Source organism: Barbus barbus, assembly GCF_936440315.1.
Source record: "Barbus barbus genome assembly, chromosome: 16".
Classification (NCBI taxonomy): Eukaryota; Metazoa; Chordata; class Actinopteri; order Cypriniformes; family Cyprinidae; genus Barbus; species Barbus barbus.
This window is the reverse complement of record NC_136744.1, coordinates 7515471-7530901: the sequence shown is the minus strand read 5'-3', so window position 1 is coordinate 7530901 and position 15431 is coordinate 7515471. Positions and strand designations below refer to the sequence as shown.

Below are 15431 nucleotides of genomic sequence, written 5' to 3'. Positions count from 1 at the left end.
GGTTCTCATAGCAACCAACTGGGTATGATAACTAGCCTGGTAAAACCAAAGCCCCTACAAACAACTACCCTGACCTCACCTACACAATGGAAAGCTAATGCAGGTGAAACTGACACACACTAATTGAAAAGCCCATCTGCTGTCTTATTTCAGTGCTGACGACATACTGCATTTCTGCTCCCCAGTGTATTTACTAAATAGCAATCTTGTGATGCATTGTGTGAAAAGAATTTACGTTTTTTATCAAAATGTGTCATTGGGGTTGATTCATTAAAAGCATGTGCTCTCATGAAGCTGTTCCAGAGAAGGAAAAGTCTGACATGGTCTATATTTTGAAGCACCTTGTGAACAGGACAGGAACTTGATCTTAAGAAAACAACATTTGGTATGACGAGATCATGTGAAAAGTTGTCAGTGTCAAGATTATGAGAAAATCAAGTTGTTCTGTAATCAAGTTTAGTGGCTAAAGCAGTCAATAAGTGTTATAGCATCAGCTAAACGCCACTGAAAACTTCTGAGGTTCTTTTGGCTCAATTTGTCTCTATCTTGTTCCTCAGATTGAGCTGTTTTACAGGCCTGTCATTAAAAAATCTATATCTCCTGTCTGAGCCGATAGCCAGCATTTTGACTTATGGTATGGTTGCCCACTTTGCCTTTTTTCCGTTCTTTGTACTGTACTATAAATAAAGGCAGAAATGGCAAAAATAGGTCTGTACCTCCTGTTAAGCACAGACTATCTGTTCCAGTCGATTCAAAACCTTCTCATTTGGTCCCTCACAGAAATGACTGGCTCCTGATGGACACCCAGAGGGAATGCTTTTACCTAATGATAATTTGTCTCCTGTGCGTAAGTTTTGGAGAAGCTCTCAGCCAGTGTAAGTGCAAAAGTGCTTAGCACAGAAAGTCCCTGTGGATACTCTTATGTGACAGTCCTCAGTGGTTAAGTTGTGTTGGTGATTTTGAGTAAGTACTCGCCAAAATAAATGTGTTTGGTGACTTTGACGAGGTTGGAATGCAGTGCAGTATACAAAGTGTCCGATATTTTAAGTACATTGCAGGATTTAACACATGAAACAGTATAAAAACCAGGGATGACCTTTAGTGGATTTAAAGGACAGTTCTTTCATATTTCAGGTACCTTAAAGTGAGGTTTTTTATTTCTACTTTTCTTTGTGTAAAAGGATACCCAGCCTAATAAAAAAACAGAACAAAATGACTAAAATTTAACTAAAATTAAAACAACAACAACAAAACATTAATAAAAAATTGTAAGAAGCTATGATACTAATATATAAAAATATAATATATATTAAAAATAAAATACTTTGTAGGAAGTGATAACTCAAAGTCTGATTGACCAAATGTACCCCTAAACTGAGAAGTGGTAATTTGCTGAAAATTGACTTTTAGCATTTAGCATTCAACAATTTAGCATTCACTTGCTCACCAATGGATCTTCTGCAGTGAATGGGTGCCATCATAATGAGAGTCCAAACTGCTGATGATATCACTTTCTCCAGTTTGAATCTGGAGAGAAATACGTACAGGTCAAGCACTGTTTACAAGCCAAAACAGATATTCTATACAAACATGTTGGTGGATTTTTATGTGAGAGGGCAACAGGGGATGGACTTTTTAACTGGAGGAAGTGTTATTATAGATTATGGACTCGTATTTTGGCCAGAAGCAACTTTTTGAAGTTTTAAAAATGCTTTAATGATGGGTTTGTTTCTTACAAACACTGCTTAAATTACTGCAATATTAACTTTAAATCTCAATGGTCCTATTTTAGGTCAAATGGGTTCAACTGACAAGTTCTAAGTCAATGAGCAATAAGTTGTGTTAAATACACTAAGAAGCGCATTTTGAATTGCAAACCAAGGTACTATGACCTCCAAATTGTGCCTTCTTTTTCCACTGCCATTCTGCTATCAACTCCTCCGCTCTCCCTCTGTGAAAATTAGGGTCACTAGACCCTCTGATAAAAGACTTTGACAGCGATGCCTCGTTAATTTCAATTTTGTGGTGTGTCTGTATAAATCCTTATTTGCATAAAATAAAATAAACAGCAGATGTGACTGGCCAACTCATGAAAGGCAGATTAGAGATCTAAACCGGGATGTGAGGGGGAGGAAGAGACTTCTGAGACTGTGAGAGGAGACAGTTCAGAGAAGAGTCTGGGACAGTATATACAGTATACTGATGCTGTATCCATGAGCGCTTCAGAAAAAAATGTGTGGCTTTGAGAGAAGCCACCTTTGCGGAGCACTCCTGGCTCTGAGAAATCATATGCAAGATGTCAAGCACTGCACCTTGAAAGCAGAGCTGTTAGAGTGTCATGAAACTTCATTTCAGCACAGGTCAGGTCTCACCAGAGCTTTGATAAATGTGAAAAAGTGAAGTGTGGAAAGCTGCAGAATGAGGGGAGAAACGGGCCAGACAACAATCCCTGATTGACTGATCCAGTCATTTTTATGTAGCTAACAGTATCAAACACAAATACACTGCAATTCACAAAAACATGCAACAAAATGCACAAATATATCACAAATCCATATAATGATCTTGTAATTCGATCTCTATTTAATTTTACCATAATATTCTAACAATAATGATATTATACCAGCATGCACTGGTGGTGATCACCAGCTCTTGAAAAATAAAGGTTCTGGTAACACTTTAGCTGCCAATCCTCAGTATTAACTAGTTGCTTTTTATAATGCATTTTACTAGCATGTTGGCTGTTATTAGTACTTACAAAGCAGATCCTTTAACGCTACCCCATAACTAAACTTAAAAACTACCTTACTGGCTCTTTAAGCAGCCAATTATGAGTTTATCGAGGCAAAAGTAATATTTAAAAGAGTGACCAAGGTTCTTTATTGGCATTTATGGTTCCATAAATAATCTTTAACATCTATGGAACCTTTCCATTAAGGTCATTTCACACTATGTCTGAAATTTTTTAACGTCCAAAAATTTCGGACGAAAATCTCAGACTCAAGTGTGCAATGACCTTTACACTATAGGTTATTTTCAGTGAAAACGGATCTTCTGATTATTAAAATGTTCTTAAAGGGGTCATATGATGCGATTTCAAGTTTTCCTTTCTCTTCTGAGTGTTACAAGCTGTTCGTGTATAGATGGGATCCCTAAAGTCATAAAGACTAAAGTCTCAAACCCAAAGAGATATTCTTTATAAAAGTTAAGACATCCACGCCCCCCTAAAACGGTTCATTCAAACATGTCCCCACCTGTCTACATCATGATGTGGAAATATTTGCGTAATGCCGCCCATGCAAAGAAAGAAAGTGCGGATAAATAAAAGCACTTTATTTGGCCTTCCGAAAGTAGATGCATTAGGAATCATTGGTTAAGATTTATAGAACACAACAGCACAACCCAAATGTTCGAATTTGTGCAACGCATTTTATGGACGACAGTTTTGTGAACCTAGGAGAGTACAAGGCTGGCTATGCACAAAGGCTATTTAAAAAAAAAAAAAAAAAAAAAAAAAAAAAAACAAGGGTCAATTTTGACTTTGGGGAACAGAATCACATCACAGCGGAGTGTACAACCTGTCAGAAAACGTCTTAACCGTGGCTTGTGTACTGCAAATACATACAGTATGAGCATCATCACTGTATCTTTCACGCGACTTTGTTCCCCTTTCGGGCTTGAGCTGATAAAACTAACTCGAAAGCTGAAGCTTGCGATTATGGTAAGGGGCGTTACATTTCCGATGTGTGCTTGTGGTTTTCGGCCAATCACAATGCACTGGGACATTGACTCATTCAACTAGATAATTAAGAGATTTTTAAAATATCTCTGGCAATGAAGTTGAAATTTAGTATAAGCTATTTCATTTTATTTTAAAAATCTCTTAATTATCTAGTTACAATCAATACAAACACTACATTTATCGACAAAATCTCTAAAACAAATACACAAAAATGCGTTTGGCTGATGCACAAGAAAAACCCAACACTATACACAGCTGCAACACTTTATCTCACTTATTATAAAGAGTCTAGAGAACAATGCAAAATCACTTACATACAAAAGTACCTAATCTCACCATCATAGAAAACATCATTCTGTATGATGTACAAGCCCGTTTCCTCATTGAGGACCTAAAAATGTCCACAAGGTCAAAATATACTGGCATTACTATCCTTGTGGAGTCATTTGGTCTCCATAACGTATAGGATTACTAACACACAAACTTAATACAAGAAACAAAACAAATGAGACCTTATTGTAAAACATTACCAAACTGTGTTAATGGTACCCTCGGTTTCACAGACAAGGCTTAAGGCCAGCCCCAGACTAAAGTGTAATTCTGAGCTGTTTCAACTGAAAGAAACTTGCACTGACTGATCTTTAAAAATATCAGTGCCTTTGTTTTGTCCCAAGATGCACACCAGTAATGTTTTTCTAAGGCATGTTAATGAAAATGACTTAAATGCCCTAATTGAACTATGGCCTAATCTTGGCTTATTCTAAGACCTGTCTGTGAAACCAGGCCATACATTTTCAAACCTTTACTAGCACCAACATTAAACAGGACCGAAAGCTTTCTTCTAAAATCTTGACTAAATAAATTAAGTAATTAAAAAACTCCAAATGAACTTGCTGGGAAGTGGTGTTTGTCAGTGTCCCAGAAGCTCTTCATCGGCAGTAAACATCAAATGTCATGAAGCTGCACACCATCTCTCCACAGTCTCTGTGAACGGAAATGTTCCAAAGAGGCAGGAAAGATAGAAAAAAAATCCTTGAGGAAAGAAAGAAGTTATAAAACATATCCAGTTACTATAAATGGTTCAGTTGAGTGAAAGCAATAGACACAGTTGCAGTCCAAAGTTTATATACACCTTGCAGTATCTGCAAAATGTTAATAATTTTAAGCAGTAAGAGGGTAGAGGGGTAGAATCATTAAAAAAAAGGCAATTTCTGCTCTGATAAAGCAGTTTATTCTGCAAGGTGTATGTAAACTTTTGACCACATCTGCATCACCTAAGAGGTGAATTACCTCAATCATCAGGGAAACATCGTAGTAGAACGCTGGGAGATGTTCCTTCAGATTTCCAGACCACACCATCTTCACTGACACTGGGCTTTAAAAATAAATAACATTTTTACAAACATGTTTTATTCCTACTTTACAGGGAATAAAACATAACGTTATCAATTACCCAAAAATAGATAAATTTCCCAAAATGTATGAAAATGAAGAAAGGTACCTTAATTTTTTCCCCCTCATCTTGCCTTGCAAGCTTCTCTCGCACATCTTCATGAAGAATGTTCCTGTATTTACCACGACTGACACAGCAAAGCTGCAGCCCGCTTCCTTTGGTTTGTTACCTGTGACATATATGATGATTAGAGGGGGATCTGTAAATGCACAGGTGGGAATATATTACTTGCAAATGGAAAAGATTCAAAGCATTTAAAATCCATAGGGATAGTGAGTTAATATAACACTTTTAGCTTGTCATGTGTGATCAGGGTGAGCTGACTTCTAACATCACGTGTTTCCACACTCCAGTAACAAATCTGTACTGATCCTGCAAAATGAATAACTCCATATAAGTACAAAAATATTACATATTACAAACACAACCAGTAATGAAACATCTCGCTCTTCAAATGCAAAAAAAACAAACAAAAAAAAAAAAACATTATTTCTAGAGGTGGCTGATATTTTGAATATTACTGTTGATTATAATATCGATTAAATATTACAAGATTGGATCTTTGAATTTTGTTCAGTAGCGTTAAATTGAGTTTTAATTCATTTAGTTAAAATACGTTATTGTATTTTCAGCAGCCAAATTTCTTGGTCCACGCACGCGATAACATTCCGATATCAGAATGCATTCATAGATAAATTACAGGACATGATTCCATATAGCAAGAACTGCCGGGTGTGAAAGTCGCAGGAATGACAAGACTAAATTAAGAATAAAGAAAGCTTATATCAAGATATACTTGATTCATTTTCTGCAGTACAGAAAGTCTCATCTGTAATCACCCAAACACGCGCGCTCCTCTGTTCTCGTTTGACCAACGAAGCTCCCACGTGTCCCGATTACAGAAACATGTCGCGCAGTGCATTTTTCAAACTCTGCTGAAGTAGCGCGCCATCATGACGTAGTATTTTTGGCGCATGCGCATAAAACAAAAGAGATACTTTGTGCGTGGTTACATGTTATTTCAGGCTTTTCATTTGTATTCAAGTTCAAGTTGTCCTAATTCATTGTGTAGTTAGACCAAAGACTATTGTTAGACTCATTCATGACTCATTCTCCTCACTAAAAGTCAGTCATTTTTTACAGTGCATTGTAGCCTAGTCTAATTAAAATCAAACGTATATGAATGTAAATTAATTTTGTTTAGATCTGTTAAATTTTTGCTTGCAATTAATGCAATTAAATGTGTGTTTAAGTGAGAACAACATAGTGATATTGAAAGTATTCTGTACACAGATGTAATGTACAGTAATATTACATACAAATGCAGTACTCTCATAAATGACACTATATCAAATATTATGTTGAAAATTATACTTCATAGACTTCATAGCGCAAAAATTTTAACTAAGTTTAATTGCAGGATTCTGTATAAGAACGTGTATTTACGTTTAGAAGAAAAATACATTTGAAGTGCATTAATGCACATAGTATATATTATAGACTAAATACATTTAAAATACATTAACAAAATTTAAAATCAATTATTTTACATGTGCTTTAGTATATTGATAAATATATCAAAATAAGTGTACTTATTTAAAACACAATAAAATCATTATTAGGTCAAATGTATGTTTAAGTAATACTTAATTATACATTATTATAAAGTGCATTTTTAAAAAGTGCACTTAAGTATGTTAAGACTCTCTTTAAGTTCACTTAAGTGGCCTTTAATTTATTTAGTGAACTTTTTAAAAAGTATACTTTTAATAATTTAAGTACACAAAAAGTGCACTTTTACTGCAATTAAGCACACTTCTTTATCACAAGAGGGGAGCGATTGCGTGTGAATAAATGTTGTAGTACTTATTTAAATCATGCTTTCAGCTGAAAATATTCAGTATCTACAAGGAACAAACTAATTCCTTGAGAACTATAACTTTCCGCTCATGTCCAATGCCGTCATCATCAGCCTTCGCATTCTTTCTAATTTGAGTGATCCTTCTCTATCAAGCTAGCTAAATGTTTAAATGTTTAACATGTGAATTCTTGCTAAATATGCAGTTATATTATGGGCTGTTGGCATGAATTGTAGCCTACTCATGATGGAGCCGTGGTGGAGCGCTCTTGGAGCGAGTGAAAACCATGACGCTCTGACTTAAAAATCCGCTCCTCGCTCCAGTCAAAATCACACCGCTCCTCTCCGCTCACATACTCTAATTGTGAGTAACTGTTGTTGTCATGTCAGATCTATTTCAGAACCAGCCGCTATCAAAATAATCTGGCTGCGGGCATGGGCGAGATATTATTGCTGGCGGGTCAGTTTTGGCCCATGGCATCACAGTAAAAAACAATTTTGGAACATTTATATGGTGAATTCTAATCTAATTCTAGTCTAATTCCAATGTCACATACTGAATGTTTCCTCTTGCATTTTAATTTCACTGCTACCAGCTTTGAGAAGTGCCTTCATTTGACTAAAGCCCCTGGGCCAGACAAAGTTAAAAGTAGTGATAGTTCTTTCATTTTCTTTTAATCTAAAAAGAATCAATTGTTCATTATAGTTATACTAACCTAAAGTTTCTTTCTCTCACATTCTCTTACCCCTCACCCCAATTTAAGCTTCACCTTATCCTTAACCATCTATTTAAAAAACTACATCCTGATTTGGGTCTTCATGCATGTTTCTGTTGCTCTAAGGGAGTGTGTGCTGAGAACATGATGTGTCAGGATCATTAGAATTTAATTTGCTCTGTGTGCTTCCTGTCTGCCTTTCTATAAGTATGTGGGTTAGGTTCCTGGAGTAGGGTTATTAGTATTCCCATGGATTCCTATTCCAAGCTTCAAATGTTAGTTTTATGAGATACAGTACATGTAAAAAAAATTTAAATAAAAAAACTCATGAATTTAGGTGGTGGTTTCATAAGTCTTCTTAAATCAAAATTTTCAGGACAAATCAAATTATCCTTGATCTTCTGACATAAGATATATTAAAACAGCTCAATTGGATATTATGGGATTTGTAATGTTACATTGGTGAATATATTTGCAAATGACTGCCTCTAGAGGAAGACTACACTAGAATGGTTATACTGTACATCACAACCACAGGCCCCGCCCACTGGTGTTCATTTACTTGATGGCAGACATCTGTCTACAACAGGGATGGGCAACTTCAGTCCTGGAGGGCCACTGTCCTGCAGAGTTTAGCTCCAACCCTAATCAAACACACCTGCCCGTAGCTTTCTAATGATCTTGAAGACCTTAATTAGCTTGTTCTGATGTGTTTGATTAGGGTTGGAGCTAAACTCTGCAGGACAGTGGCCCTCCAGGACCGAAGTTTCCCATCCCTGGTCTACCCCAAATGCAAGTGTCACATCAAAGCGACTAAAACCCATTATAATTACATTGGATACAGTATATGTATGCACGCACACTTTCTGACATTCTCCATGTGATTGTGCAACTTCTGACAACTGGACAAACGGAAGAGTGAAAGAAAATTTGCTTTGACACTTCCTGATTAAACAGCTTGTTTGCATCTCTGTACAAACTTCAGAAGGACTCAGCAATAGGAACAAACAAATATTTTTAATGGCATCCCAAATCGTGCCAGAAGATTACATGTTTATTCAGAGCATTTGACTGCAGATTGTTTCATAAACAAGGCACAGTGTACAGGGGAGTTGACAGCAGGTTCATTGTAAATCATAAGTAAATAACCTCATAATGCTTTAAATTATGGTTTTCTATAGATAACATTTTCAAAACACTCATGTGCAAAAACGAGGGGGCGTTGATAATTTAACTATTTAATCATGTTAGCCAATTATAACAGTGGGTGTTTACTGAAACGTGTTTAAGGAACCATCTGCTTAACACTGATCATTTCATACAAAGGGACAGAATAAGGGTTGATTTATTTATTTTTTGATAATATATGACTGTTTATTAATAATAATAAAAAAAACTTTAACATTATAAATGAACCTCAAAGAGCATATTAAAGCTATTTTAAAAATCAATTTCATGACACCTTAAAAAAATGTTTTGTGAATGTTCTTTGTCTTTTTGCGACTGATTTACCTGTGCATGTTAAAAAATGTTTTCGGAATCTGTCATCAGAACGTATTAACATGCTCTATCTCTGAAATTACTGGGTCACTGATGACCATCACATGCGACTAGCCTAACAAAAGCAATGAGGAGATGTTTTTTTTAATTCCTTCTGATATAAAAATATGGCGCAAATAGTAAGAGTATGTATGCTACACCGTAAAAAAAAAAAAGTTGTGCCAGCTTAAAATTTTAAGGCAACCAGCTTCAGCAGATTTTTGAGTTTTCTCAACTACTTGTTTTAAGTTTATACAACAAAAAGTTGAGAAATTTCCTAAAAAAAAAAATAAGTTGAGAAAACTCAAAAATCTGCTGAAGCTGGTTGCCTTAAAATTTTAAGTTGGCTCAACTTTTTTTTTTTTTTTTTTACAGTGTATACAGAATTCAAACCCCCATGATACAGTTTTTCTTGTTGAATATCCTGTTTGTTTCACTCTGAAATATGTCAAAATATAGAAGTATGATGGGTTACAAACAGCATTTCACATTGGTTTTACACTAGAAACCTACTTACAATTTATGTGATATAGTCAGTATGCAAAGTCATGCTTTGACTCTTTGATCTAAATGTGAACCTGTTACTCTCAACAGAAATATATCTGAATGTATTATGCATGAATGTCTGTGCACACAATATTGATCTAAAGTGTGTAAATAAGTATCAGGGTTCAGAACAATGGACACTTGTAGTAAGAATGCAGTGCAAATGTACATGGCATGAACTAGATTTTGATGGAAATCAGAGCTAGTGGATTGTAAATAAGCCCAGAGCTCTGAGGGATTTTCCTGTCAGCAGAGCCAGGAATCACCTCACAACCCATACCATCCTTTCCTTCTCTGACGCCCCAGATCTTTCTCAACTTCACAACACTCACATCGACTGAGACATCCCTGAAACCTCATCTCCCTGCCGCTTCATGTGTTTTAAAGAACTCAGATGAGAGCTTTAATGCCTGGCTGTGGAATGAGGTTGAGATAAGTGGAAATGAAGGAAAAAGGGCAGGATTTGTGAAAAGTAATAAAAAAAAATACGTCTGATGAGAGACTAATAATCCACCTGGGTTGCAATGGCCTAAATAAGCTCTTTTTTGCACATGCACACTGACTTTACAGACTCTCTTGGTTTCAAGTCCCAATAGAGCATCTCTCTGGTTGCCATGGATACTGGTTCAGTGTTTGAAATTTTATGATCAATAAAGACAAAAAACTAAGCCAGGGTCATGACATCAAGTCCATTAAATGTAACATCTGATTTGCAGTCTGTTGCTTTGTGCTTTATTTTTGAGTGCACTAGATTTTTTATGCTTTTATTTTTAAGTCACATTTAAAGGAAATCATGAATCTATTAGCTTTTAAATAAATAAGAAATGTGATCTAATTGAAATCACTGTAAAAATCAGTTTGCATGAGCCTGTTTTGTTCTTGGAGAAAAAAAAATCAGGTCAGTGTGACCCGTTCTGTCCTCTGTTGCTGTAAACATCATTTATTCTTAATAAAAGGCCATGCTGTCCTTGAAAATTCTGAAAATGCAATTGAGGATTTGAATTTGTTTGAAGCTAGACACTATGCATATAACATGTATAATCTGATGCATGTGTGTGCTTGTACTGGTACGTGTGTGTGTATATGTGTGCATAATTGTATAGATGCAATATGAGATTATTAACACTTTTCAGAACAGCGTGTCCTGGGGTGGTGATATATGACACGTTTCAGAGAAGAAGTGATTTCACAATGAAAACACAGGGACCGATTTTAATTCAGTTCTCCACTTGAAAGTATATGGGCCGTGTCATGACTGCCTTTGGACTTTTCTTGTGCTCAGTTGAACCCAGTTAAGAAGAACTCTGCAAAGTAGAAAAACTATTTCTCAAAATTGATTATTTCTCAAAAGTAGGTTAACAACAACTGAAAGTTGACATTTATTTTGCTTTCATACGAGAATTTTGTCAAAATCATGTATTTTATCATGTTTTTGTGTTTTATTGTGTTAGTTAGCTGTTTTTTAAAAGTTATTTTTTAACCCAGTCAAAATAACCCAACTGCAGTTTGATTGAGATTAACTGGAATGCACAAGGAATAAACATAATTTCTGAGAATTGTTAAAAACGGAGTCAATTGTTTTTGCAAATGAACTCTTCATATACATATATACATATATATATATATATATATATATATACATATATATATATATATATATATATATATACATATATATATATATATATACATATATATATATATATATATATATATATACATATATATATATATATATATATATATATACATATATATATATATATATATATATATATATATATATATATATATATATATATATATATATATATATATATATATATATATATTAGTGGTAGTAGCTTAATAACATTGCTTTCAGCGATTTTTAGGCTGTACAGTGGCTTATGCATTGTGGCATGATTAATTCATTGTATTATTATTCCATTACTGTTCTAAGTACTGCGTAGGCCTTCCATTTCAGTACAAACCGCAGAACCACCCACTATTAATACCATCACGTTATTATATAGTCCATTATATGCTATTAGATGGCTTGTAGTAATAATCACAAACACTTGGTGTGTGATTTGTTGCTTTGAAACGTCAGCCAACGCCAAAACTTGCATGGGACCAAAACAAAAGTGCAATCATTTCCAGAATGAAAGCGAAAACTGTATTGTTATGTATACGCAATACATGATATTGTATGCTTGATGAGATGTTACTATGTTAAAGTATTACTGCTGGAAGCCAAGGTAAGTAAAAGTTCCTTGAGAAGTATAGTATAGTATAGTAAGTAACAAAGTATAAATTTTACATTTTAAAGAGAATTATGATACTGTAAAGCAGGATTTTTTTAAAAGTGAATTATCATTACTCAAAGGCAGTATTTGAATATGGAATAGCATATTATACAACTCCTACTGTAGACATAAGCCGTTTCTCAATCTTGTCTTGTACTTGTGGACTTGAGAACCATCAGCAGTCATTGCCCAAGTACTGTTCCAATTCAAAGTTCACATCTAGCCAAGTACAGTTCAATTCCCTGGATGTGTTCTTGTTCTGCCCCTTTCATCGAGGATGCATTTCGTAAAACAAGCGAGCGTTAATGGTGGAATAAAACACCCATATAATTTTCAAAATACTATTATTGTGTCATGAAATGTAGTTTTTTTTTTCAGGCAAGGATGTAGTCACATCTGCAGTTTATTAGTGCCTATTTGAAAATTTGATGTTTTCAGAGATGTGAGCTTCAGGGGATCACCACTCATGAACCTGCCGAGATCAGCCTTACCTCATTCTGACATTTGCCACTGGCTCTAATGTCTCTATCGTGATTAAACATGAGATATAATTAGTTTTGGGTCTATCTAACATCTTTGGTCTTATAAATGTATTATTTGTTCCTGGTAATAATAATATAGTTTTAGCTGATGTTGAGAGTTGCTGAAATCGCGTTTGGTCTCGTACTGTATCGCGTATCTTGTCAGTGTGTGTACTTGCTTGGCCATTTTTAGTTGATAAACAGGAAAGTGGGTCCAGCTGAATTGAAATGGCGATTTGTTGGATTGGTATAAAAAAGGTTATTATACCGCGGCAGTCGTCGTGTGAAGCCCTCCTAGTGTGAAGACCGAAGAGTGTAAAGACCATCAACTCTACCGTGCGACTCCACCGGGCAGGGACACCGGCAAGGGATAGAAGTATCGCTTTTTATTTTAGTTTATTCATTTATATATTTATTATTGAAATGTTGTTATATGCATGTGTCAATTTTATTTAATTTCTTTATTTTCTTAAATATGTGGGTATATAGTATTTATAGAGTTGTAACTTTTAGTTTTAGTTACTTTTTCTTATTTGTAAGTCGCTTTGGACAAAAGCGTCTGCTAAATGACAAAAGTAAAGTAAGTAAGCTGAGCACAAAGTTAAGTTTCATAGCTTTATATTTTTATTTAACTTTACTGTTGTAGTAGAGCACTGACTGAATTGCTTGCTTGTCTTTATTTTCAGTTGTATATGTGTCTTATACTTTACACTTATAAAAGAGAATAGAGTTGTGTTTTATGTGATATTTCATTCTAGGCAGTGGCTATTTACACTAAATGCAAATTGCGATAGATTCTGTTTACATTTTTATTTATGTAAAAAAAAATTATTATTATTATTTTTTTTTTGCAATAAGTGTAAATAGTAGATGCTGTTTATACTTAGTGCAAAAAATGGCACAGTATTTTAATACATTATAAAACAGTTTGTAGTAGTAACATATTGGGTGTAAATTTATATTAAATGATTAAATGGATGTCACCTTAAATTGGGAAAATAAAGGCCAAAAAAGACAAAAAAAAAAAAAAGTGTTGTCGGACTGTTATATCAGCACTCTTGCAGATAGATAGATAGATAGATAGATAGATAGATAGATAGATAGATAGATAGATAGATAGATAGATAGATAGATAGATAGATAGATAGATAGATAGATAGATAGATCGATAGACAGATAGTAAATTTAATTTAGCAAACATATTCTTAGACATGTATCAGGGTGGTCTCTCAACCTGGTTTAGAGGTCCTTGTGATGGTGTAGAGGTCCACAATGATGGTGCCTATAAAGCATTCCTTCAATGTGCAGCTTTTGACTTAATTTTTCAAAACAACAATCTGCATCATCTGTTGGAATTCCAAGTCAATAAATCAGTCAATTGGTCAGTAGTTTCATGTAGCAGACTTTTGGCAAAAATGAATGGACGGTGGGTGGATGGTGGGTGTGCTGCCTGAACCTGAGACTGACTGATCTGTTACTCAATCAATCAGAGAGATAGAAAAAATAAGACACTTCAACATCTTTCCTGTGAATATAAAAGGGAAATTTACTTGATCGACACCATCTGAGTATGACACACTCTTGCTCGTGGACATGAAGTTTGTTCATGTAAGTGGATTCTGTGCTCTTTGCTTCCTACTTAACATCCTTTGATGTATGCCATCTTATAGAACAGACCTATTCTCTGTCATGCTCATAGCATGTTTGACCTTTAATAAGAGCGAGTCATTGCCTATCTTCAGCCTGGCACAGCTGCTGCACACAGTTCCAGAGACTAAGTGAGAAAAAGAGCCAATGTTCTCCGGTCTCTCTCAGTATACCAACACTCTGGGAATTAATAACGCATACACTGAACCCGGAGGACCCGATGAACTGTGCTGCTGGCTGCCTGAGTTATTTGTGAGGGAAGCTTTAGAATTGTGATCAAGGAGCAGGTTTGTGCAATAACGAGAGAGAGAGAGAGCAAAAGCTGAGAACGGGAAGAGGTGGTCTGGATGTGGACATGATCAATCATAGAACCTTTTTTCTGCATTGATGTTTCTGGGACACTGAATCTCATGAGAGTTACTCTATCTTGGCGACTAGTCCTTGTACGCATGAGACAGTTGACTGTTCGCCTGCATTAACGGTCAGTGGATTGGCTCCTGTGTTTGATATTTAAACATTTGCTGGTCAGACCCCTAAATAATCATGCTCGTTTATTTATTTAGAGGCTGTTTTTTTTTTTTTTCATTTTTTCTGCACTTCATGATTGAGAAACATTATGTAGACAACCAAAAAATGTATAAAAAATAAATAAAATAAAACATAAATAAATATTTCAGTGTTTGCTGTGGCCTCTTGTTTTCTATTAAGCAACAAAATACTTTTTAATTGGCCAAAAGCAGCAAAGACATTTATAATTCATCTAAGAATACTGAAAAGTTCTTTGAAAAATATAAATAAATAAAAATCTCAGTTTCCATAAAATATTTTTATATTCCATTTTAATATTTACCATATTAAGAAATAAAAATTGAGCAGTAAATCAGCATTTTAGAATGATTTCTGAATGATCATGTGACATTGAATGATGCTGAAGATGGGCTGGACTGAGTATTTCAAAATCTGCTGATCTACTGAACACGTCGAACCCTGAAGCAGATGGGCTACAGCAGCAAAAGACCACACCGGGTGCCGCTCCTGTCAGCTAAGAACAGGAAACGGAGGCTACAATTCACACAGGCTCTCCAAAAAGGGTCAGAATTTGATGTAAAGAACATGAAAGC

The 15431-nt window shown here is 35.0% G+C and overlaps 1 long non-coding RNA gene across 1 annotated transcript; it reads right to left on the bottom strand.

Moving 5' to 3' along the window:
• Window positions 1-3992: 3992 nt before the first annotated feature.
• LOC306882141 lies at window positions 3993-6142 on the bottom strand. Its single transcript, XR_013785222.1, has 4 exons — window positions 6035-6142; window positions 5244-5567; window positions 5033-5117; window positions 3993-4774 (listed from the first exon to the last, which is right to left on the bottom strand). It is a non-coding gene; the product is annotated as an uncharacterized lncRNA (long non-coding RNA).
• Between the last annotated feature and the right edge of the window lie 9289 nt (window positions 6143-15431).